At 49.3% G+C, this 22756-nt stretch overlaps 1 protein-coding gene across 19 annotated transcripts in view; it reads right to left on the bottom strand.

Moving 5' to 3' along the window:
• The window catches only part of Plekha7 (pleckstrin homology domain containing A7), a 183300-nt gene that overhangs the window by 150663 nt on the left and 9881 nt on the right, over positions 1-22756 (bottom strand). The window contains exon 1 of one of the 19 annotated variants that reach the window (XM_063279505.1): positions 868-1210. The exons of the other annotated variants lie outside the window; for them this stretch is intronic. The gene's annotated coding sequence lies outside the window, so the exon portion shown is untranslated. Of the gene's footprint in view, positions 1-867; positions 1211-22756 lie in introns of those variants that run through there. 19 annotated transcript variants of the gene reach the window in all.

A 22756-nucleotide genomic window follows, 5' to 3' on the forward strand; every position in this document is an offset into this window, starting at 1 on the left:
AGCAGTGCTTACATTACACTTGGAGGTAGCCAACTGCTCTCTCTGAGCAGTTCCCATGCTTCTCCTGTCCAGTGTCTTAGAGAACACTGTTTTCAAAGCAAATGCCAGGCAGAAAGAGCTTTGTGTCTGGCATACGCTTGGCTCCAATATCAGGGTGGATAGTGATGATCTGGGTGGTGAGTGGATAGTTACACAAAAGCATATGCACACATCCACCAGCACTCTCTAAAAGGAGAACACAGCAGTGGGCCACCATACCCACGACACAGGGCCATTTGTTCCTCGCTGTTGTCGGACCATTGCTTACCCAAGACCAGACTTGAGATTCTCCAGCTCAGCCAGCCTGTCTTCCCAACCCCACTACCACAGCTGAGCAAACATCCTAGCCCACCTCCTCCACTGAGCTTCCAGACACGTCCCCTGGAGACTGCTGGCTACTGGGTCGACTCTTCAAAAGCACCCAAAAGCTCCCTGCCTCCCAGAGAACTTGGTAGAACTCTTCAGTCAGTGTCCAAGCGTCACCTCCAAGAACCACACGCTCACCTAAGCTTCACATCTCCATACCACTGTGTATCCCCCATCTCGATGAAGCCTTCCCAACACACCTTGGTCCCACCAGCTGTTTCACTGATGGCAGCCACCTCCTTTTCTCTGTGTCTCTATTTATACCACCCCACCCCCTGGCCTATCTCTCCAGATAAAACAAGTGACTTCAACAGGATGGCTGAGCACACAAACAAGGTGTCATCCTGGCCTCTTCTCTGTACCCCCTCGGGACCTGCGATCATACAGTACACACAGCAGATATGGAGGAATATCTGATTGCCCATCGTGCCCAGATCAAGTCCTCCCTGCAGGAGTACCCACCTCTGGAGGGTGGACCAGCCCCTGCTCTAGGATGACTGGCAGCTGTCAGAAAGCACACAGATCTGAGGGCAGATCTTGGCTCCACCATTTACAGCAGCATATTTCTTCATCTCCCAAAGATGAATGGAGATAAGGCAAGGTGCCCAGCCTCCAGCACACGTGAGGGAAAGGCTTCATCTCCTCTGCCGCCCACCAAAGCCCCCAGGCTTGAGTGGTGCACACCAAAGAACGGGAAACCGGTTGGACAGCAGACACACCTCATCCCCTGGCTGCCAGTTGGCTTCCAGAAGCAGAAGAAAACAAAGCCCGACTTTACTCCTGCCCCACTCAGGCAGGTCTTTAGAAGAAGTCTTTGTTAGCTGTGCTGCCGCTTAAAGGCCTCTTTATGGGCCAGGCGCATTGACTGTTTGCAAGAGGGGAGGCGAAGTCAACCTACAGTTCGGTATTACCGAATGCTGGGGCAGGCCGCCCCGTCACAGCTCCCAATTAAATCTGGCATTAGTTAGCGGCCACCTATCCCTGTTGCTTAAAGAAAACCAGGGAGGGGAGGCATGAAAGAAGCTGCAGCACTATTCACGGAGATAAAACAGTTACTACCGGAATCGGAGGCAGAAAGCTACATCAGGCTGGGGAAATACTCATTCAGTAAAGTATTGGTCTTGAAAGCATAGGACCTGAGGTTGATCCACAAAACTTACATTAAAAAACAAAATAGGCAGGTGGCATGTACCCAGCATTCAAGAGGTAAAGACAAGTAGATGCCTGGAGTTCACTGGCCAACGAGTCTAGCCTATTTTGAAAGTTCCAAGGCAGTAAGGGACCCTGTCTCAAAATAAATAGTAAAAATTTTTAAAAATCAATGAACTGCACCTTGTTTAGAAGAGGAATGACACCTGAGACTGTTCTCTGGCCTCCATATATATGTGCACATACTTACACACATATGTACACCTATACCACCCTCTCTTCTACACATGCCCTGACCTCACATCAGGCCAGTAAGCCATTTCATTTACATACTCCAGGGTAGTGGCAAATACCTGGAATCTCAACATTTGAGAAACTAAGGTAGAGATACTGCAAATTCTGGGCAAGCCTGGGCTAGCAAAATCCTGTCTCAAAATAAAACTAAAACCACTGTTTATCCCTCACAGGCACCACTCAAGCCTGGGGACTTTGGTGGGTGACAAAGGGAGATGAAGGCTTTCCTGCATGTGTGCTGGAGGCTAGGTGCCTTCCCTTATCTCTGTTCATCTTTGGGAGATGAACTGGAGCCTGGTGTGAGCCCAGCACTCAGGAGGCAGAAGCAGGTGGACCTCTGTGAGTTCAAGGCCACCTGATCTTCAAAGGTTCACGACAGGCAGGGCTGCTACACAGAGAAACTCTGTCTCAGAAAACAAAAAAGAGAGGAGGGGAGGGGAGGAAAGGGGAGGGGAGAGGAGGGGTAAAGGGGAAGGAAGGAAGGAAGGAAGGAAGGAAGGAAGGAAGGAAGGAAGGAAGGAAGGAAGGAAGCTAGCTTAGTTGGTGGTTAAAAGCACAGGCTGCTCTTGTAGGGCCCCTGGGTCAGTTTCCAGCACACACATAGGGGCTCACAACTGCCTGTAACTATAGTTCCAGCATAGTGTCTATAACTGAGACCTCTTCTGACCTCTCTAGGTACCAGGAATATGAACAGTATACATGCATACACATAGGCAAAACACTAATACACATAAAATAAATAAATCTTTAAAAGACACACACACACACACACACACACACACACACACACACACAGCATCGTTAACAGTTATCTAGCAGGCCTCCCTGCCGTTGTCTTGTTCTCTCTCTTTTTTTTCATCAGAATAAGATTTTCAATGCACCAACATGTGTTCTGGGGCCTTAGTTATTCTGTTCCACTCACAGCATGGTCCCAGGACAGCCTCTTTCCCACATGGCCCCCAACCCCAACCCCTCCTTAGATTTCCACAGTGCTGAGACTGTTTGCCAGGGCTCTCCACCCCCATTCATTATTTACTTGAGGGACACCTCCTCTGGGATGCTGCACTGACCTCTCAGAGCTAGGTACCACAGCCCTTTCTTTATGCCTCTGTCACAACACTCGGCAGCATGTATCGTGAGCTTCTGTCCACTCACTCTCCACCCACCCTCTCCCGCTGCCATCTCTGGGCTCCCGGAGAAAGAGACCCTTAGGTACACAGCTGTGGAATCTAGTGTGTGTAGCAAAGGTTGACTGATGAAATAAAGACAGGACTTCCAGAATGCCTGATCCTTGCTCCTGATGCCACTGAAGACGCTGGTACAGCTGGACGAGTCCTCCTCCACGTCACAGGTATGGGAGAGGAGACCCAAAGGCTCAAGGCCAATGAGTGAGCTGCTAACTGCACAGGTGATGCTTGGCTCTCCTGGAATCAGAGCAGGAGGTGGCAGGAACCACACCCATGCTCACAGCTCCTGGGCCACTCTTCTGCACTCCCTTTAAAGGCTCCTCACCATGGTTGTTATTTCCAACAAGAGCCACTTTCATGATAATCTTTGAGAATTTGGCCCCATGAAGCCAGCAATACAGAGGATCTATCTTTTGTGGCTCTGTTTAATATGGAAGTGCTTCCCATTTGGATACTTGGCAGCCCATTCAGTCAGGCAAGACCAGCAGGTATGTGCACACAGGTCTTAACCCCACATTTCCTGCCCTGGGTCTGTCCCTATAAGGGATGCACCCAGCGGCTGAGAAGTAAGAGTGAACGTAACCAGTGGGAGGAGCCAAAAGTGGCAATGAAATATAGCAGCACCAGTCACCATAGAAAGGGCAGAACCAGAGACCTATGTCAGCCCTCCCTCACAGCCTGAACGTCCTCAAACACTAGCTTCTCTAAATTAACTTGGTCCAGTTAAGTGAGCTTCAAGAGAGAATCCAAACAGAGACTTACATGGTCTTTAGAAAGACCCAGGGTGTCAAAAGCAGCTTGTATCTGTGATGTTCTCCCGGCAACCAGACACAGGTCATCATACACAGGAGCTCAACTTACCTGGGGCCCAATACTCTTAAGCATGTCTAAGGGCCACAGAGCACAGTGGAGACAGGGTTCGAAGGTTTAATTCCACTTACGGAGCCTGGCAAATGGGCTTTTGAACAGAAGAATCCAATGGGGATGCTTGTAAGGGGGCAAGCCTGGCAGAAGGCATGCTGAGCTCGACCATGGGAAAGGCCATTGTTCGAGACATGCATGTTCTTATTTGGTTTGGGGCTGAGACAACGGGGAAGAAAGATCAGGAAAATAGAGCCAAGTGAAGGGTCTCGCTCAGTCTCTACCTGAGAGGACTGAGCATTCAGGTCTTCAACAAATGTAAGCTTCATGCGCTCGGCATGCACTCAGCCTTTAACAAAACCAAGTTCTCCTTATGCAGAGGGCTCAGTGAGACACATTGTGACAATCTGAGCCAAGGAGAGAATGAAATCAGATTTGCACTGTGGTAGGAACGTTACGCTGGTCCTCGGAGTTCTGGAGGTAAGTGAAATGTCTGTGGTGATTGAGACCGATACTAAAGAGGCATAAGGCAAAAAGAAAGGCAGCATGGAATTTACTGGAGCCCAGGAATCATCCTCAGGACTTTCTGTTAAACATCTTTAATTCTCATAATAATCCTGAGGGGAATAATGGCACACAGTTGTGTGCACGTGTGCATGCAAAGGCTGGGAGTGGAATGTCACCTGTTTTCTTCAGTCTCTCCTCACGGAACCTGACGTTCATCAGTCCTGCTAGGTTGAAAAGCAAACCCCAGAGATTTACCTACCTCTGCCGTTATTGGGACTACCAGCATATGCCCCACTGCACCCTGCTTTTTTCATATGTGTTCCAGGAGAACGAACGTGGGCCCTTGTGATTTCGTGGAATGCACTTTTACAGCTGAGCTATCTCCCTAGCCCAAGTAAGACATGTCATTCCACATAATTTGCAAATGATGGAAACTGAGGCACAGGGTTTAGCTGAGAAACACTGCCACTAGGATTGTAACCCAGTCAGTTTATTTTTCAAACCAGCCAGGTTACAAGGATGTCACCAAACCCTCTTGGCCCTCATCCCAACCTTCCTCTTACCATTGCGGAACAAGCCAGCCCAGGCTGAAAAGGGAACAAGGGGGCTTCAATAACTTGGCTCTGAAGCCACAAAGACAAAATGACTGCATGAGGAGTGGGCCACCAGATCCCCACAGATCTCAGGGTGGAAAATGCTCAATTAAAATGCGCTTGTTCAGAGCCCAGCCTCGGCCTTTCAACAGAGCCACCATTGTCCATTTCAACGGCCGCTGCCCACAGCCTGTTGTCATGGAGCCGGAATGTGGGGTCCTGGCCCTCTCTGACAGCACCAGAAGCGCTGCTCTGTTTATCCACGTTGCCCTTATTTAAAAACAAAACAAAAGGCCCCACTCCACCCTCAGCCCTTCAGCATCACAGCCCTGGGGAAGAGCAGGCGCTGCCAGGGGGATGCTCCCTAAGCCAGTGGGGAGAGGCTGGACTGAGAGAAGAGTCCCCGTGACCCAACCAGGCCTCCCTCAGAATACTGGGAATACAGAAAAATCAGTCCCAAACACAGATATGCATGGGGTATAAACAGAAACTTGAAAGCCTTGGAAAGGCCCCAAGCCCCTTTAGAAAATCTTTATGTCCAGAGAATTTGGAATGTTTGGCCAAGGGCTCAAGTCCAGGTTCCCATTATTGCAGACTCTCTGCCTAAATCAAACAACCTGCAGGGCAGAGACAGGCATGTGTGTCCAACCGACTGAGGGGCAGAAGACCAGCAAGCCAGGGCACAGAACCCAAAGAGAGCTCCCAATGCAAGGGCCTAGCGCCCTGCTCACACCCCACTGAACCCCAAATCAGAATGTCACATCCAACACACTGTTCTGTCCTGGCTCTGTGTGCACAGGTTCCAAGGACAAATTTAATCAGTAACCCCATCCAGAGTAGGAAGAAAAGACAGTGGGTGGGGGGTTGCAAACCCAAACGGAGCTCTTTATGGGTGAAACCCATGGTGGTTGGGCCCAAACAAATGAGCTCTAAAACCTGCAGCCCAGTCCGCTGACCTCAATCAGACACATGGGATGAAGGGGGAGCCTGTATGCTCTAGGACACCTGTTCCTTCACAGCCTCAACCCTTCTTGACCCCACACCCATACATAGGCACAAGTATAGGCTCAACTGCCCAGTGATGGGCAACCACCTTGAATTGCAGGATTCTGCTCTACTGCCCCCTGGTTCAAAGACCTCATTGGATCCTTCTGTGCCCCCGAGAAGATGCCTCCCACTCAGGAGATTGCGCCAAGTAATATAGCCAGAACTAAACAAAGGCTCTTGGGAAACTCTTACCTAAAGGAAGCGGGGTTAAATAAATGGGTAGGAGAGGCTGTTAAGATCTAAAAGCAGAGGATACTGTGGGATGGCTCCGTGGTTAAGAGTGCTGACTGCTCTTCCAAAGGATCTGGATTCTATTCCCCACACCCGTATGGCTGCTTACAGTTATAATGCCAATCCCAGTCCACGCCATCTTCTGGCTGCTGCAAGTACTGCAAGTGCATGGTATCTAGACATACATGGTATATAGACATACATGGTATCTAGACATACATGGTATATAGACATACATACATGGTATATAGACATACATGCAGACAAGATACCCACATGCATATAGTTCATTAACTGAAAACCAAAGAGTGGCTGGATGTGGTAAAGCACACCTTTAAAAATTAACTAAAAGCAATGATGATCTCAGAGCCAAAGTGGAATGTCCTGCCAGTGATACTGGGACATCTCATTTCAAATGAGAATGCTTCCTGCCATCCAAAGAGACCCAGTGGAGGTGTTCCCCAGTCTAGCTGCCAAAGGTGTCTCCACCTGATAAGTGGCAACCAGGAGCCAAAGGACACCTGAGGTCTTTCCATAAAGGCCTGAGGTTGTAGAGAGAAAGGCAAAAGGAAGAAGGTACAGAGGCCCAGCTCCAGCCTCTTCCAAAATCATAGGCAACCGGAAAGAAGAAAAGAGATATAGATACAGAAACTCCATGGGCAGCCAACCTGGCATTACTTGGGTGGTCTACACTACATCTGCCAGGTTTGTAGAAGCAAGCACCCTTTCCATGACTCCATTTGAATACCACCATAACTACAGAGCTGGGATTAGCCAAGGGATCGGTTGTCGGCTCTCTTCTCACTCCCAAGCCTAGGTCCTACTGGTTCCCCGAGGGAAGGGACATCCTGATGCTGTCACTCACTCAGGAGGTAGACAATGGGCTGACGGCAGCAGATACCCAGAGCAAATTTTGATGACTGAGTTCTCGGGAAGAACAAGCGTCCACAGAGGAAGGCTCATTCCATGCTGGGTACTGCATTAAACACACTACCTACATGGGTTTGGGACAGTCTGTTTACTCCACACACAACAGCAAATTAACCTTCTAAATCAAATGACATTCCTCTATCCAAAAGCCTAGAATAGTTCCCCTGATCCCCAACCCTGAGTGAAGGCCAAATCCCCCACCCGCACTCCTCCCTGCCCTCTCAGCCTAGCCCCTACCTCCTTCTGCTCTGGACAAGACAAGCCCACTCTAGACCCCTGGCTTCTGAACTTGCCGTTCTCTCTTCAGAGGGCGTTCTGCCTAGATGTCACATATCTTAATGAGATCTCAACTCAGATGCCATCTATCTCCTCAGAGACCCCTCCCCCAACACCCCACCCTCCTGACTCCCCAGCCCAGCCCGCACACACTTGCCATCCTCCAACGGTACATCTTTCTCTCCACTACAAAGTGTGCCCAAGGAGCAGAGAGTTTGAGGATTATGGACACAGTCCCAGCCTGGCCTCTGTAACAATACCTGGCAGTCACAGGAAGTCAATAATGCCTCATCAGCTGATTCCAAATGGAAACTGAAACTAAGAGGGGCGGGGCCATAAAGTATAAGGACCTATTTATATGACGGTGTTAAGGTGGCTTCCCCAGTATGTGTGAAACCCTGAGTTTGAGCCATAGCACCATGTAGGCTGGGGTGTTAGTATGCACTTGTAACCCTACATTGAGGAAGTAGAAAGAAGCTCGAGGTTGGGGCTGGAGAGATGGCTCAGAGGTTAAGAGGACTGACTGCGCTTCCAGAGGTTCTGAGTTCAATTCCCAGCAACCACATGGTGGCTCACAAACATCTATAGGGTATCTGATGCTCTCTTCTGGTGCATCTGAAGACAGCTACAGTATATTCACATACATAAAAATAAATAAATCTTAAAAAAAAAAAGTTGTTCAAGGTTAAGCCTAGGATACATGACACCTTGTCCCCTCCCCTAAAAAACCCCACAATGGGGGTTGGGGATTTAGCTCAGTGGTAGAGCGCTTGCCTAGGAAGCGCAAGGCCCTGGGTTCGGTCCCCAGCTCCAGAAAAAAAGAACCAAAAAAAAAAAAAAACAAAAAACAAAAAACAAAAAAAAAACCCCACAATGGAACCTACTTATTTATATATTAACCAAAATTAATTCTAGTTGGATGAGTGGCACACACCTTTAATTCCAGTTCTTAAAAAGGAGAGAGGGAGAACAGGCAGATTTCTGTGAGTTGAAACCAACATGTTCTATATAGACAAGTTCCAGGCCAGCAGGGTTAGTTACATAATGAGACTCTGGGGAGGGGGGTGGGTGTGTGTGTGTGGAGAGAGAGAGAGAGAGAGAGAGAGAGAGAGAGAGAGAGAGAGATTGAGATTCTAAGAAGAATAGGTTCCTAGGGCAGATGCCTTGTTTGTCTATCATGGAAAGCCAGCCCCTGCCCAAAGCTGGCACACAGCAGGAGCACTGTATAAGCCAGCCACCCCTAGACACTTGGTACACCCTTACACTGTCAGTTCTTTACACACTGCTTTCTGTAATACCCTTCATGTTTACAGATGTGTGGGAAGGCCAAAATCTTAACACATAAAGTTAAACCAGGAGAAGGAGAATGCAGCTACAAAGGCTCCCTATAAAGCAAGTCAGTTCTGGATATCATTGCAGCGCCCAGGGGAGCACATGTGCATGTGTGCATGTGCATGTGTGTATGTGGGGGCGCAGGGGACATGACCCTGGGACACAACAAAGTGTAGCCCTTGGCACCCTTGTAGGATGCTGCAAAACCACCAGGGGAAGATGCTAACAGGAACCCTCAACCCCCAAGACAAGGGGGGAATCAGGAAAACCCACAGGAGTCCTTCACTGGGTACCTCATACACTGTTGTCCTTTGAGCACACTAGGCAAATGCGGTGGAGAAACCTGGCTACAGTCCCAGCTGTCACCAGTGACATGAGTAACCTTGAGCAGATTAGCTCATGGCTGAGGTTCAGCTGTACCTAGGAATGGTGTTGCCACCAGGAGATCCTCCAGCTAGCAGCTTTCTAGAAAGGCTCTAATCAGATACTCAAGGTTTTCAGAAAGCACCTACTGTGTGCTCACCAACCAAGTTGAAGCCATGGGCAGGTAACACAGGTGCCAGAGGAGAGGAGGGCTTTCTCAGTCCCACTGCTCAGTCCAGGGAGAAGCATGAGGAAGTCGGGGGCTGGTTTGCAATCCATCAAATTAATTGCCCCAAATGAAAAACTCACAAGCCTCCTGTGTCTGCCCTAATCTCTCCCAGCCCTACTCTCCAGAAAAAGAATGTGAGAACCGGAAACTGCTCAGCCCTCTGAGCTCAGGGACCATGCCTTGGAAAAACCTCAGGCACCACACCAAGCAGTCATCTCAAGCAAAAACTCCCCAGCTGCTGGCTGGCTCAGGCCTCCTCCACCCACCTACCTCCTCCACCTACCCACCACCAGGAGCCAGCAGAGAAACCTCGGTTTCCCCACCGACCTTTAACCTTGCAAAGTAGACCTGCCCAACCAGCCCCTTTGGTAAACAAAACGGCTGCTTCCAATACCTTTTCCACAGAAGACTGAATAGAAGGGCGGAGCGGACCAGGCCTGGACTGGGGTTCCCTTATAAATGGGTGTGGTGCAAACAGCTCAGGCTGAGGCTGTGGCCAGGTTCTAACTGGGCTGGAAAGCTACCTGCCCCTTTCTAGCTTTCTGATTAGTCTGAAGAATGAAGAGAATGTAAAACAGCCTCCAGGAACTTCTCTGCCTGTTTATGACTCAAGTCTGACCAGAACACTCTAGTAACTCGGATGGATGGAAGACCTCCTTTAGATGCCGGAGACGCAAGCACTGAGTGGGAAACAGAGGGGGCCTCTCCAACCCTTCGAAAGGTTCTGTGTTGAGTTCCAGTGTCTTCTCTCCTCCAGATTATTCTACCCCATGACCCCAGGCCTTTGATCCTGTGATAGCCTTTGTCCTCTTCCCTGCATGACAAGGTTTTGAAACAAAATTCAGGCGTAGTAACTTTCTTGGTAAAGGCTTCCTGGTGTTCCCCTCCCCGGTCCAAGCCCCAGTTTCTCCATCCTCCATCCCTCAACTGGCCTTGGGAGCAGACTCCCTTCACCTACTGAAAAGTCAGGAGTAAACACAGTGGGGCCACTGAGGAAGGATCAAGAATGCAGACCCAGTCAGCTAGTGAGCCGCATGAGACCAAGTCTACAAACAACAAAACCAAAGAATAAAAGTTATCACAACACATGTCTAGCCCTCTTACAGGCTGTGGACCTGTGACTACTTATCTGGGGCCTGGTCACTATAGCTTTTCTACGAGGTCATACTGCCACAGGAGGCCATCCAGAGGCTCAAAGCCAAGACTTCTGACCCTGGCTCTAGCCTAGCATGTTCCCTGCTCACAAAATTCTGCTACTCTAGGAACCTGTTAGAGATGCTCTAAATCCTCTTTCGCCTGAGGGCTCTCTAGAAGCCACACCCCACACAGGAGAGGGACACTGACACTCCAGAACTCTGACCAGAAGAGTAGCAGAGGGTGTTTACAATCTGCAGCCTCCTCCCTGAGTTTGATAAGCTCTGCTGACAGCAAACTCATACTTGGCCCTAGAAAGCCTAGGACTCAACATCTTGAGAGACAGAGACAAAGACAGACACACAGAACCAAACTATGTCCCTAGTAACCAAAAACTGTCTTCCTCTAGACAACAAAAGAGAAGCCACAGGCTAGAGACTTGAGTCTCACTCCATGGCCAGCTGTCTCTTTGATGGCACATTCCTTCCTGACCTCTACGATTCATGGAATAAAGTGTTCTTGGTACTTATGAAGTCTGTGCACTTTCTGTCTCTTACACCCTAACTGCTCGAATCACCTAGACACTAAACACACAAAACCACATCTAGTGGTCTGTGACCACCATAGGAATGTATAAGGCCCTACAACTCACTGGGTGTACACACACACACACACACACACACACACACACACACACACGGAATGACTGGAAGTCAGCAGAAATCTCGACAATGTTCTACGTGCCCCCCCCACCCCCAGACTTCAGAGGCCTCTCTGGGGACTCAGTCCACCCCTCTGCTGAGTCCTGGAAGGAGGGAAGGACAGGAGGTAGTCCTCAGTATCGAGAGGAAGTTGCTGGCCTGCAAGTGAAGGTGAGGACAGCTGGTGTTGCCAGGGGGTCAGGTTTTAACTAGGCCACACCTAGGACAGGCACATCACCCCTCTTTCTCTGTCCCTTCTATTTTTAAGACAGATGTGCTGCCAACCAAGGTATATGTTACCAGCTTTCTGCTTCGGAGGCCAGCCCTCACCTGCCAGGGGAAGTCTCATGTACACTGCCTACTTTCTCCAGCTCCACCCCATGGATGACAGGCACGGGCAGTCTCAGAATGACAGTCCCCTCCCACACTCCCTACATCCCTACAGTCCATGTTCCTCTAAGGTAGGCCTGGTCACACCCCTGCTAGAGCCCTTCCAGGGAGCCCACAGGATGAAGCTCCTCTAAGTGACTCACTCTGCAGCCCGCACTGTCCCACTGCCACCAGTGTGACATGCTTCCTGTGACTCTGCCCAAGTGTCATCCTCTATCACTCAAGACTCCAACAAGCCCCGCATATTTTTCAAGACCACACTGGGGGCTTGCCCAACATCCCAAGCTTTCCCTGACCCACCCCTCTGCCAAATTACCCAGGTTCCCTTTATCAAATTACTTGCATGGTGTCTTCTAGTTTGTGACACAGCTGTGTGTGACCCTTGTAGCCCAGGCTCAGGGCTCCTTGGGCACACCAGTGGTGCTGTGAATCATTAAACTGGCACTTGCTATGTATGTACCAGAAATTTCTGTGAGCACCTGTATAGCAGTAACCAACCCAGACAAAGCATCCCCCTTGAACTGACATTCTAGTGCTAATAAAGAGGCAGCACACACATAGCATTCCTGTCCTCAAGATCCTCGAGTACCCCACATTAGCCCATGTAAATCCCATCACAGTCATTATTCCTATTTCCCACATCAGGAAGCCAGGCCCCAGATTATATAGGGATCACACCACAAGCTGAGAAGCGCCAGGGCTGGACCTCAAAAACAGAAAACCCTGCGTCAGAACCTGTGTTCCTAACTTCTGTCCAAAGCTGCTGAACTCTTCTCATCTGGATGCTCAAAGTGCCGGGGGCCTGAGCCTAACACATATCAAGGGTTCAGTGAGAATCCACCATATGATGAGTCCCTTAGTGACCAAGGCTGGATCAGCCCTCTGCACCACCCCAGCGGGAGACCCAAAGCTTCCCTGACTAATCAGCCCCCACACACTCCCTCCTGGGACCCACACCTCTTACCCTGGGTCCTCGCCACACACTTCCTAACCATCACATGAAACTGAATGAATGCCTTGATTCACCAGCTACCTAGATACCTAATACTCCCAGAGGCACAGCAAAGGTGGATGAAGAAATGCTAAACTGAGTTCAAACCTCCCCTCTAGCTTCTCCATTATCACTGGAGCCTTTTCTTCCAGGGAAAGAAAGGCAGGGCTCAGGTGAGACATGACTTGTGCTACAAACTGTACTCAAACTGCCTCCACAAGTAGTAACAGCCACAGTCACAATTAGGATGCAGCACTGGACACTGGACATTCTCAACCCTCGTTGACCTTGACAGGACAACTGATGCTGTCGTCTAGAAGATGCTGAGGTGGCCAAACAAGACAGCAGGTGACCTCTGTCTATCAGGAGGCCTGTGGAATAGAAGCCAAGGAACCAAGCAATCTCCCACATACCTGGGACAGCACAACCACTCCAGAGGATTAAACCCCCTGTGTATACAAATAAGCCAAAAGTATTAAACGACACTGCTCCATTCTGGGAATCAATGCCCCACGTTCTTTTGTTGTTAACTTTTTTTGTTGTGTTTTTTTTAAGGGCTTTTTTGTTTGTTTGTTTGTTTGGTTTGGTTTACTTTAGTTTTCTTGAGATGAGGTCTTACTATGTTTTCCAGCGTGGTCTTAAACTCACAATCTTCCTCATTTGGCCTTCCAAGGATGAGATTACATGTGACCACTAGTACCCTCGGCATGTTATATTTGTTTAAATATTGGGAAAGATACCAACATTCACCCCATTTTACAGACGCTTAATAACTCCCCCAACCTCCACAGCCCCTGTGCTCTCTCGTGAGCTCTCTCATGACCCCAGAGCCGTGCTACATGAAGTCAAGAGTGAGCCAGCTGGGTGTCAGGCTCAGTCAGGCTGAGGCCCTCAGCACACACAGAGAAAGCAAGCACTCTGCTGAGTGGTAGTCCCTGCTCTCCCACGTGAACACACACCAGGCCCAGCAGACTTGCCACAGTGAAGCACACAACACAGGGCCAGAGAACCACATCAGCTCAGAAAGACAGGCAAGCAAGGAAGACTAAGGGACCCACTAGTAAGAGGAAAGTCAAGGACTTGAGCCAGGTCAGTCATGGTGGCATAGGCCTTTAAACTCAGAGGCAAAGGCTGCCAAAACTCTGAATTCAAGGATAGCCTGGCCCCGACAGACAGTTCGAGGCCAGTAAAGTCTATATATGAGAGAAGGGAGGGAGGTATGCTGGCTGGTCTTATATCAACTTGACACTAGCCAGAGTCATCTGAAAGGAGGGAACCTCGATTGAGAAAATGCCTCCATGATCCAGCTGTAAGGCGGATCTTAATCAGTGATTGATGAGGAGGACACAGCCCATTGTGGATAGGGCCATCTCTGGGCTGGTCATCCTGGGTTCTAAAAAAAACTGGGCAAGCCATGGGGGAGCAAGCTAGTAAGCAGCACCCCTTCATGGCCTCTGCATCAGCTCCTGCTTCCAGGTTCCTGCCCTGTCCTGATTCCCTTCAGTGATGAACAGAGCTGTGTAAGTGTAAGTAGAATAAAAACCCTTTCCTTCCCTATTTGATTTTAGGTCATGTGTTTCACTGCAACAACAGAAATCCTAACTAAGTCAGTAGGGTTATGGGGAGGGAGGATGAATATGAATGAATGAAAATGAACCTAAGCCAGACATAGTGGCTCACACCCATAATCCCAGCATTCACTAGGCTGAAGCAGGCAGCCTGCCGTGAGTCCCAAAGCAGCCTGACCGCAGCCCCTAGACTACAGAGTAAAATTCTGCCTTTTTAAAAAAGGCCAGCATAGCTGGTTGGTGGCGGTGCCCACCTTTAATCCCAGCAGAGGCAGACGTCTGAGAGTTCCAGGCCAGCCAGGATACACGGTGAGACAATGAACAAACAAGATGGAGCCAGGAGGTCCGTGTGTGCTACGCAAGCGTTTAGATCTTGAGTTCCATGCCCAGCACCCAGCGCCCACAGAAAGGTTAAGCACGGTGGAACAAACCTGTAAACCCAACTTCGGGGGAGCAGAAGTAAATAGATCCCTGGATCACTAGTCAGTCAGTCCTGCCTAAGCAGCCAGTGGGCCAAGTCCAGGGAGATCCTGTTTCAAAACAGATTTATTTATTTTGTTTGAGAACATTGTAGCTATATTCAGACACACCAGAAGAGGGCATCAGATCCATTACAGATGGTTGTGAGCCACCATGTGGTTGCTGGGAATTGAACTCAGGACTTTTGAAAGAGCAGTCAGTGCCCTTGACTGCTGACCCATCTCTCTAGCCCTTTATAACTTTTTTAAAAACTTATTTACTTACTGTAACTATCTTCAGACACACCAGAAGAGGGCATCAGATCCCATTACAGATGGTTGTGAGCCACCATGTGGTTGCTGGGAAATGAACTCTGGAAGAACAGTCAATGCTCTTAACTGCTGAGCCATCTTTCCAGCCCCGTCTCATAATAAAACTGTGGATGGCTCCTAGAAACAGCACCTGAGATTGAACTCTGACTTAGACACCCAAGTGCACCCATAAGCATGTGTAACCTCCATGTCACCCACCCACACATTCATAGCTACCTATACAGACAAACATAAATGAACTTGAGGTCCTCATGCAGGACCAGGTGTTTAACCTATGAGTTGAACCCCAAAGTGGTTCCAGGCCCTGCAGATGCCAACCTCAAGCTCAGCCAGGTCTCTGCTTGAGTTACCAGAACCTGGGGATTCCCTGAGGCAGGACACTTCTGCTCCCACCCCAGGTGGCCACTGCTCCATCACCATTCCCTGGTCAGAATGTGGTGTTAAGGACAGGAAAGTCACCAACTTCTCCCTGCTGAGCCCAAAGCCTTCCTCCCACGAGAAGGGTCCACAGACAAGTTGTTGAGCAGTAACCTCAAAGGGGACACCAGAAATTGACCACAGACAGCAGGAGAGCACTACATGGCACCAGACCCTCCACTGGGAGCACACTTTGCTTTTTCTTTTTTCAGCTTTATTTTATTTATTTGTGTGTGTGTGTGTGTGTGTGTGTGTGTGTGTGTGTGTGTGTGTGTGTGCGCGCGCGCGTGGACACATGGAGAGGTCAGAGTACAACTTGATAGAGTAAATCCTCTTACATGGGTTCTGGGGATCAAACCCGATTCATTAGGCTTTCACAGCAAGCATCTTTACCCACTGGGCCATCTCATTGGCTCGTTATTTTCAAAATCCTATCTCCACTCTAGGCAGGGCTGGGGAAAGAGACTTCATCTCTAAAAACAGCCAAGGCAAAGGCCAAGGTCTAAGAAGGCTGTCTCCTCTCCCAGGCCCTACTATCCTTGCAGGAACCTTCAGCTTGCCAGATATGGGAATCAGAATAAGTCAGTGAGAGGTGACCTAAACAGCTAACAGCTTTTCTGTACCCTTGGCACCTTGTACTTGGCATGTGACAGGAAGAGGTCAGCATGGCCAAGACCCCAGGCCTACCTGGCCAGGCTCCGGCCCCCAGTGTAGCACAGTCTATGACCGCTACAAAGCCAGCCACCTCCCCACTCTCTCCCAGAGCCCAGGAACACATCTACGGTCCACTTGCATGTTCCAGGGAAAGGTGGCAATGCCTGCCACCAGTGTGGCTCTGCCCAGTTTACTCAACACAAGGTCCCCAAAGTTTATTTCCCCTTAGTGTTACAAAAGGCCATTCACCCTTTTAAGTGAACTTGTACAGTTTGAGTGTTTCCCTAAAACAGATCGCCCCAGCCTGTGCAGGACCATCAGGGATCTTGGGGAGAGGCAGTCAAGCAGGGAAAGAGGGACTGTGATGACACAGAGGACTGCTAGGCAGCCTTCACTGGGCTACCTAATACATCTGCATTAATTCCTCCAACCCTTGTTCTCGTCTGTAAACAGCAGTCAGCATTTAATTAAAGAAGTCATTTCTGTTAAGTTTGGTGAGCATGTCAGTGCCAGACAAGCATACATAAAGTAAATAAGTAAAGGTGGGGGGTTGGGGATTTAGCTCAGTGGTAGAGTGCTTGCCTAGGAAGCGCAAGGCCCTGGGTTCGGTCCCCAGCTCCGAAAAAAAGAACCAAAAATAAATAAATAAATAAATAAGTAAAGGTGGTATTGCACACCTATAATCCCAACACCACGGAGGCAGAGGCAGGAGGATTGCCCACAAGTCCCAAGCCAGACCAATCTACAAAGGGAGCTCAAAGCCAGCCAAAGTTATGTAGTAAGACATTGTCTCAAAATAAATTAAAAAAAAAGAAACACACAAACACTGAATGAATGAATGAATGAATGAATGAATGAATGAATGAGGGTTTAAGAAAACCAGTTGGCCTCTTGGGGTACCAGTCCACCCTACAGCTCACTTTAAGAACGTCTGGCTTGTTCTATGAAATGTCCAGTACCAATCACCCATGCCTCTCCCACAATACAGGGGTACATTCTGAGTTCTAACTTAAATATCTATTCCCAGAACATGAAGCTAATTACTTCTCTCTCCCCCAAAGAATTAATGTCCTCTGGGTTTCAGAACCCATCTGATGTCGAACACGGAAACACACCTACACAGTCTCGGGTGAGGACAGGTGGAAAAACCAAAGGCAGAGGCTAGCTGAGCTCTCTTCAGCTCTCACTCACACCTCACAGAGGAAAAAAAAAAAGTAATTATTCAAAGCCTACATAAACGGATGTAATTTTAGGTACCACCAGTTCCATTTAAAAACGCATCCCTGGGTAGGTACAGTGATTATAGGTGTTCAGCTTCACAGCAGCCGACTGTCTATTATTTTCCAAATCCCCAGCTCACAACGTGCTAAGAAAAATACTTTTCCAAGCACTCCCCTGGCAGGCTAGGTAAGCGTTTCTCCTCCCTTGAACCCTGACCATGGGCTCTGGTCCTTCTTCCCATCCCAGCTCACAAAGCCTTACTAACTCCCAACTCTAAACACTCTCCTTGTAAACCAGCATTTCTGGAGAGACAGGTCAAAGGTTAAATCAGCAAACCTACATACCTATTTGGCTGAACATTGGCCCTGAACCTGACACAGTCCACAGGGAGCTGGTGAGTTGTTTGGAGCACAGGGTCATGCCCCTAGTCCTGCCAGGATCCCCCAGGACCAGCTCAGGGCTGTTGGGAGAGATAGGATATCACTTTCCCATCACCACCATTCACTGATAGGTGCACATGCACACAGTCAGCCTGGTTCTGAGTTGCAACCTTCCTGCCTCCTCCAGCACCCCAGAACGACCCTCCAGCCAGGCCTCCCCTGTCCGCAGAGTATCTCTAAGTAGTTATGGCTTCTGAGGTGTGGGCTTATCACCCTCCGGAAGGCAGAGTCCCCACTCTATGGTCACTGGTATGACCAACCAGACCCCTCCCTATGAGACAGACTGACAGCAGAATCCAGGCAGAGGTGAGAGTAGCACGGTTCTACTTCCATGGAGAAGTAAGACCAGACTCCTGCTCCCAGGATTCCCTCTGAGCAAAAGTGTCGGAACTGACAGACAACTATCTGTTTTGGACAGATGAGCTTCTGTCATGAAGGACACGATGCCCATGGCCCACCATGTGTAGAGCAGAGGCATGGACCTGCAGCCAGGCTATCAGCTTTCCATCTCAAATGACACCCAGAGAAAAGGGGCGCCGCTGCTGTGCAGATGCAGGAGCTGAAGCTTCACTTTCGGCATTACCTGTGGCACCTGTGTAGGCTCCCACGTCCCAAGCCCCCAGAGACTTAGAGCCACATTCTAAACTAGGGCTTTAGTTCATGCACTTCATTAAGTGTGTCTAATACAAACACCAAGGTTGCTGCCTACCCCCAACTGAACAAGATGTTCTGCCAGATAGCCCATGCAGGAACCCCAAGGAAGCCCCTCCACCAGGGTCCTGCAGAGGGCAAGGGGTGGAAAGCCCATACCAAGGCTCAGCCCAGAAAACCTGGTCATGCTCTCTCTAGACAGACACAGCTACACAGAGCCTCTAAGATCAATAACCACTCTTTGGTATTTAGCACCAATCAGTGCCCAGCTTCCAATTACAGACACGTCTCAATACAAAGACAGTTCTCATCGAGGCACACTGGCAGCCTGGAGTCCCAGTGTTTGGGAGACATAAATTCAAGGCTAGCCTAGACTACTAAGTGAGATCCTCTTTAAACAAAAACAATGAATGAAAAGAAAAAGCAAAAGGACACAAACCCCACCTCTAGCTAGGACTCAGAAGACATCCCCAGAAACTATGCCAGCCCCTGGCCAGCAGCACATTACCTATCCCAGCAAGGCACTTCCTTCACAGAGTTAGAAAGCAGCAATGATAAGGGTTTCTTTCTCAGCTAGAGAGCTCCTGCTGCTGTAGGTGGTCAAAGTGGCCATGACTATCACTGCCCCACTTTCTAGGTGAGGAAACACCTGGAGACAGAGATTGAAGTGACCGGGGCACCAGTCTATTGCATCATTTTGCTTTCTTTTTGAAACAGAGTTTCATGTAGCTCAGGGTGGCCTTGGTAGCTCAGGATAACCTTGAAACTCTGACCCTCCTGCCTTCACCTCTGAAGTATGAGGATTACAGATGTGTGCCACCCGTGCCAGGTTTATGCAGTGTTTGGGATCGAACCCAAGTTTTCATGGGAACTGTGCAAGCACTCTGCCAATTAAAATCAATCTCCATCCCCAGCCCAGTATCTTGTTCTACAACCACTGTAAGTTTCAGACTCAGGCACTGGGAACCCCTTAGGCAATGTCCCCATCAGCCCTCTTTCCTGAAACCAAGCTGCCAATGCAGGCCTTGATCCAGGACCCACCCAACACCTCCACTCCTCACACAGATGCCATGACCCACACTACCTGCTCCCCTGCTCCCCTGCAGGTCAGCAATGCCCTTCTCCACAGCTGCCTGCCTTCAATCTTTCCCTGGAGGTCCCCAGATCCATTCTCTCAGAGCCCCGCCCCCAACGCCCAGACTGAAACTGGCCAGGGTCCTCTCTGCTTGTGCACTGGACACTGGAAATAGGGATAGTGGCCTCTCTCTGTCCACAGGGCCCAATGTGAAGACCCTTCAGCTTCACGTCTGGTAACTGAATGGATGAGTCCTTCACCCAAACCAAGCAGTGTCTGGTTAATTCTCTAATGAGCCACTCAACCCTACACAGCCCACGGGCTCCAGCTATGAGCTATGGTCAACTCAGGTTACAAACGGGGATGACACAAATATGCCTTTGTCTGGCCCTGGCCCATAGGAAGGCCAAGCAGCAATACCGGGGGGCACAGGATGAAATGGGACTCTGCCCTTACGACATTCCCCTGTGGTTCTGGGGAGGCACAGGAGAGCGCGTGCCAGCTCCAGGCTGTGAGGCCCAGATAGGAAATTCAGTAGAGCTGGCTGGGGTGTAGACATGTTCTCAGGCAGGCCCTAAAAGACGGCCTGGCTCTTTAAGCAGACTTAAGAGGCTCATCAGTCCCTAAGCTGGGTCAGTTGACATCTGGGGAGGAGGGGAAGGGAGAAGTGGAAAAGATTAACGAGGGGGTGATACTCCAAACGAGGAGACCCACCCCTCCAGGACACCAGGGCCCTGCTCACCACCCCCACCTGCTGAGAACCATAGCTCCACTCACTTTCCCCTCCTCGGGGTCTTTGTGAGGGAGGTCCAAGATGCTGCAGCTTTGGTGTCCTCCAGGATGGTACAGAGGAAGGGTGGGTGGAGCCAGGGTAGAAATAGCACCAAAGAACTCAGGTTCGAGTCCCACCTGAGGTTCTGGTTTCAGGAAGATCTTTAGCTCTCCCCTGGCCCCCAACTCCTGACTCAAATGCCCAAGTTGTACAAATGACAATCAGAATGTGTGCCCTAGAAGGAACATGTTTGACTAGTGTCAGCTGTTGCTCTGATAAACACCAGACAACTTGTCTATTTTCCAGCGTCCACAGCTGATGCCAGGTGGCTGCCTGGTTCCGGGCAGCATTTCATACAGCCTCTAAGTTTCCAGAAAGAAAACAGACCCCAGCCTTTCCCTCTCACGGCCTAGTCTCCTGCAGCCTAGGCAAGTACCTGTGACTTCAGGCAGCCTGGCCCTGGATAGACAGTATTTCCCTTAAAAAGATGGCCCCATCCCAGGGACTAAGCCACTACCCAAAGACTATACATGGACTGACCCTGGACTCTGACCTCATAGGTAGCAATGAATATCCTAGTAAGAGCACCAGTGGAAGGGGAAGCCCTGGGTCCTGCTAAGACTGAACCCCCAGTGAACTAGACTGTTAGGGGGAGGGTGGCAATGGGGGGAGGGTTGGGAGAGGAACACCCATAAGGAAGGGGAGGGGGGAGGGGGATGTTTGCCCGGAAACCGGGAAAGGGAATAACACTCGAAATGTATATAAGAAATACTCAAGTTAATAAAAAAAAAAAAAAAAAAAAAAAAAAAAAAAAAAAAAAGATGGCCCCAGCGTGTGCAGGACCATCAGGGATATTGAAGGAGGCAGCCAAGCAGGGAAACGGGGCTGTGATTGGGCTACCTACCACACATGCATTTTTTTATTTTTTTATTTTTTTTTAATTTTTTATTTATTTATTTATTTATTTTGGAGCTGAGGACCGAACCCAGGGCCTTGCGCTTGCTAGGCAAGCACTCTACCACTGAGCTAAAACCCCAACCCCACCACACATGCATTAATTCCTCACTCCCCCCCAACACCCCTCCCACCCTCGAGTCTGTAAACAGCAGTCAGCATATGATAATTAAAGGAGCCATTTCTATTTGGTACACCCGTCAGTGCCAGACTGTTAAGATAAACTGCTGAGGGGTTTCTTTTCCTGCTTTTGTTTGTTTGTTTGTTTTGTTTTGAGACAGGGTTTTGCTATAGCCCAGGCTGGCCTTGAACTCAATATGTAGGCCAGCCTAGCAAAAACTCACAGCATCAAATGTTCTTGCTTCAGCTTCCTGTGCATTCCAGGCATTCACTACAACGTCGGTCGTAATGAACACTTTACCTGACATCCCTGTAAATGTGTGTAAAAGCTGCCAAGAGTAAAGGAGCTAGAAAGATGCTCAGAGGTGGGACGGCGGGCAGACAAAAAAAAAAAGATGCTCAGAGGTTAAGAGTACCTGTTCCTTTAGAGGACCTAGGTTCAATTCCCAGCACCCCAACCACCTGTAACTCCAGTTCCAGGGGATCCAACACCCCCTCTTCTGACCTCTGCAGGTACCAGGAATGCATGTGGTACACACATATACACCAAGGAAAAATACTCATACATATAAATAAATAAATATATAGAACTTTTTTTTTTCAAGACAGGGTTTCTCTGTCTAGTTCCAGATGTCCTGGAACTTGCTCTATAGATCAGCTGGCCTTGAACTCAAAGACCGGCCCACCTCTGCCTCCTGAGTGCTGAGATTAAAAGGAATGTGCCACCATGCCCAGCTAAAAAAAATTATTTTTAAGTTGCAAAAGTAAGAACAGTGAAAAATGTCCCCAAGTATCCATCATCCAGCCACTGTTAACACGGTGTCCCATGGTGTCATCCTCTCCTCCCCCTTACTCCCCTGACAAATACACAGTTCCCAGCCTCATAACCACCAGAGCAAACATTTCAGTGTGCATTTTCCAGAACTAAGGACATATTGTTAGTACTAAATGGCTTTCCGTTTTTATTGGTTCAAATTAATTTGAGTTGAGTTTTACAGTTGACAAGCTACTAACTTAGGCAAACCAGTATCAAGGACATCAGGGTTGCCCTGGAGCAGCGAATGCAATTGGGGCTCAGACCCTCGCCCCAGCTCTGAGCTGTGGGAATGGAGCTCATGTTCGTTGGCATTTACTCTGCACTAGACATGTCCCGGGCCTTTCCCATCATGTGATCCATTTAATCCTCCAACTAACAACACTGAACCTTTGGGGAAGTAAGCTTAAAGACAGTCAGCCACAGACCAAGGTCAGAGAGCAGCCAGTGCCCAGCTGGGATTAGCATCCAGGTGGTAAGGCTGCCTCTCCCCACAGATGTCAACCACATCCTCACACATGTACACTGTCTACAGGATGCAGGGCCTGGCCCTGCTTTGGGCTTCCAGAAAAACCAACTCTGCTTCCCAGGTGGCAGGTGGTTAGAAAAGCCAAACAATCTCAGTCCAGCAAAAGATGACAGCCCAAACCTGGCAGGGT

This window comes from Rattus norvegicus, chromosome 1 (genome assembly GCF_036323735.1).
Source record: "Rattus norvegicus strain BN/NHsdMcwi chromosome 1, GRCr8, whole genome shotgun sequence".
In the NCBI taxonomy this organism is placed as follows: Eukaryota; Metazoa; Chordata; class Mammalia; order Rodentia; family Muridae; genus Rattus; species Rattus norvegicus.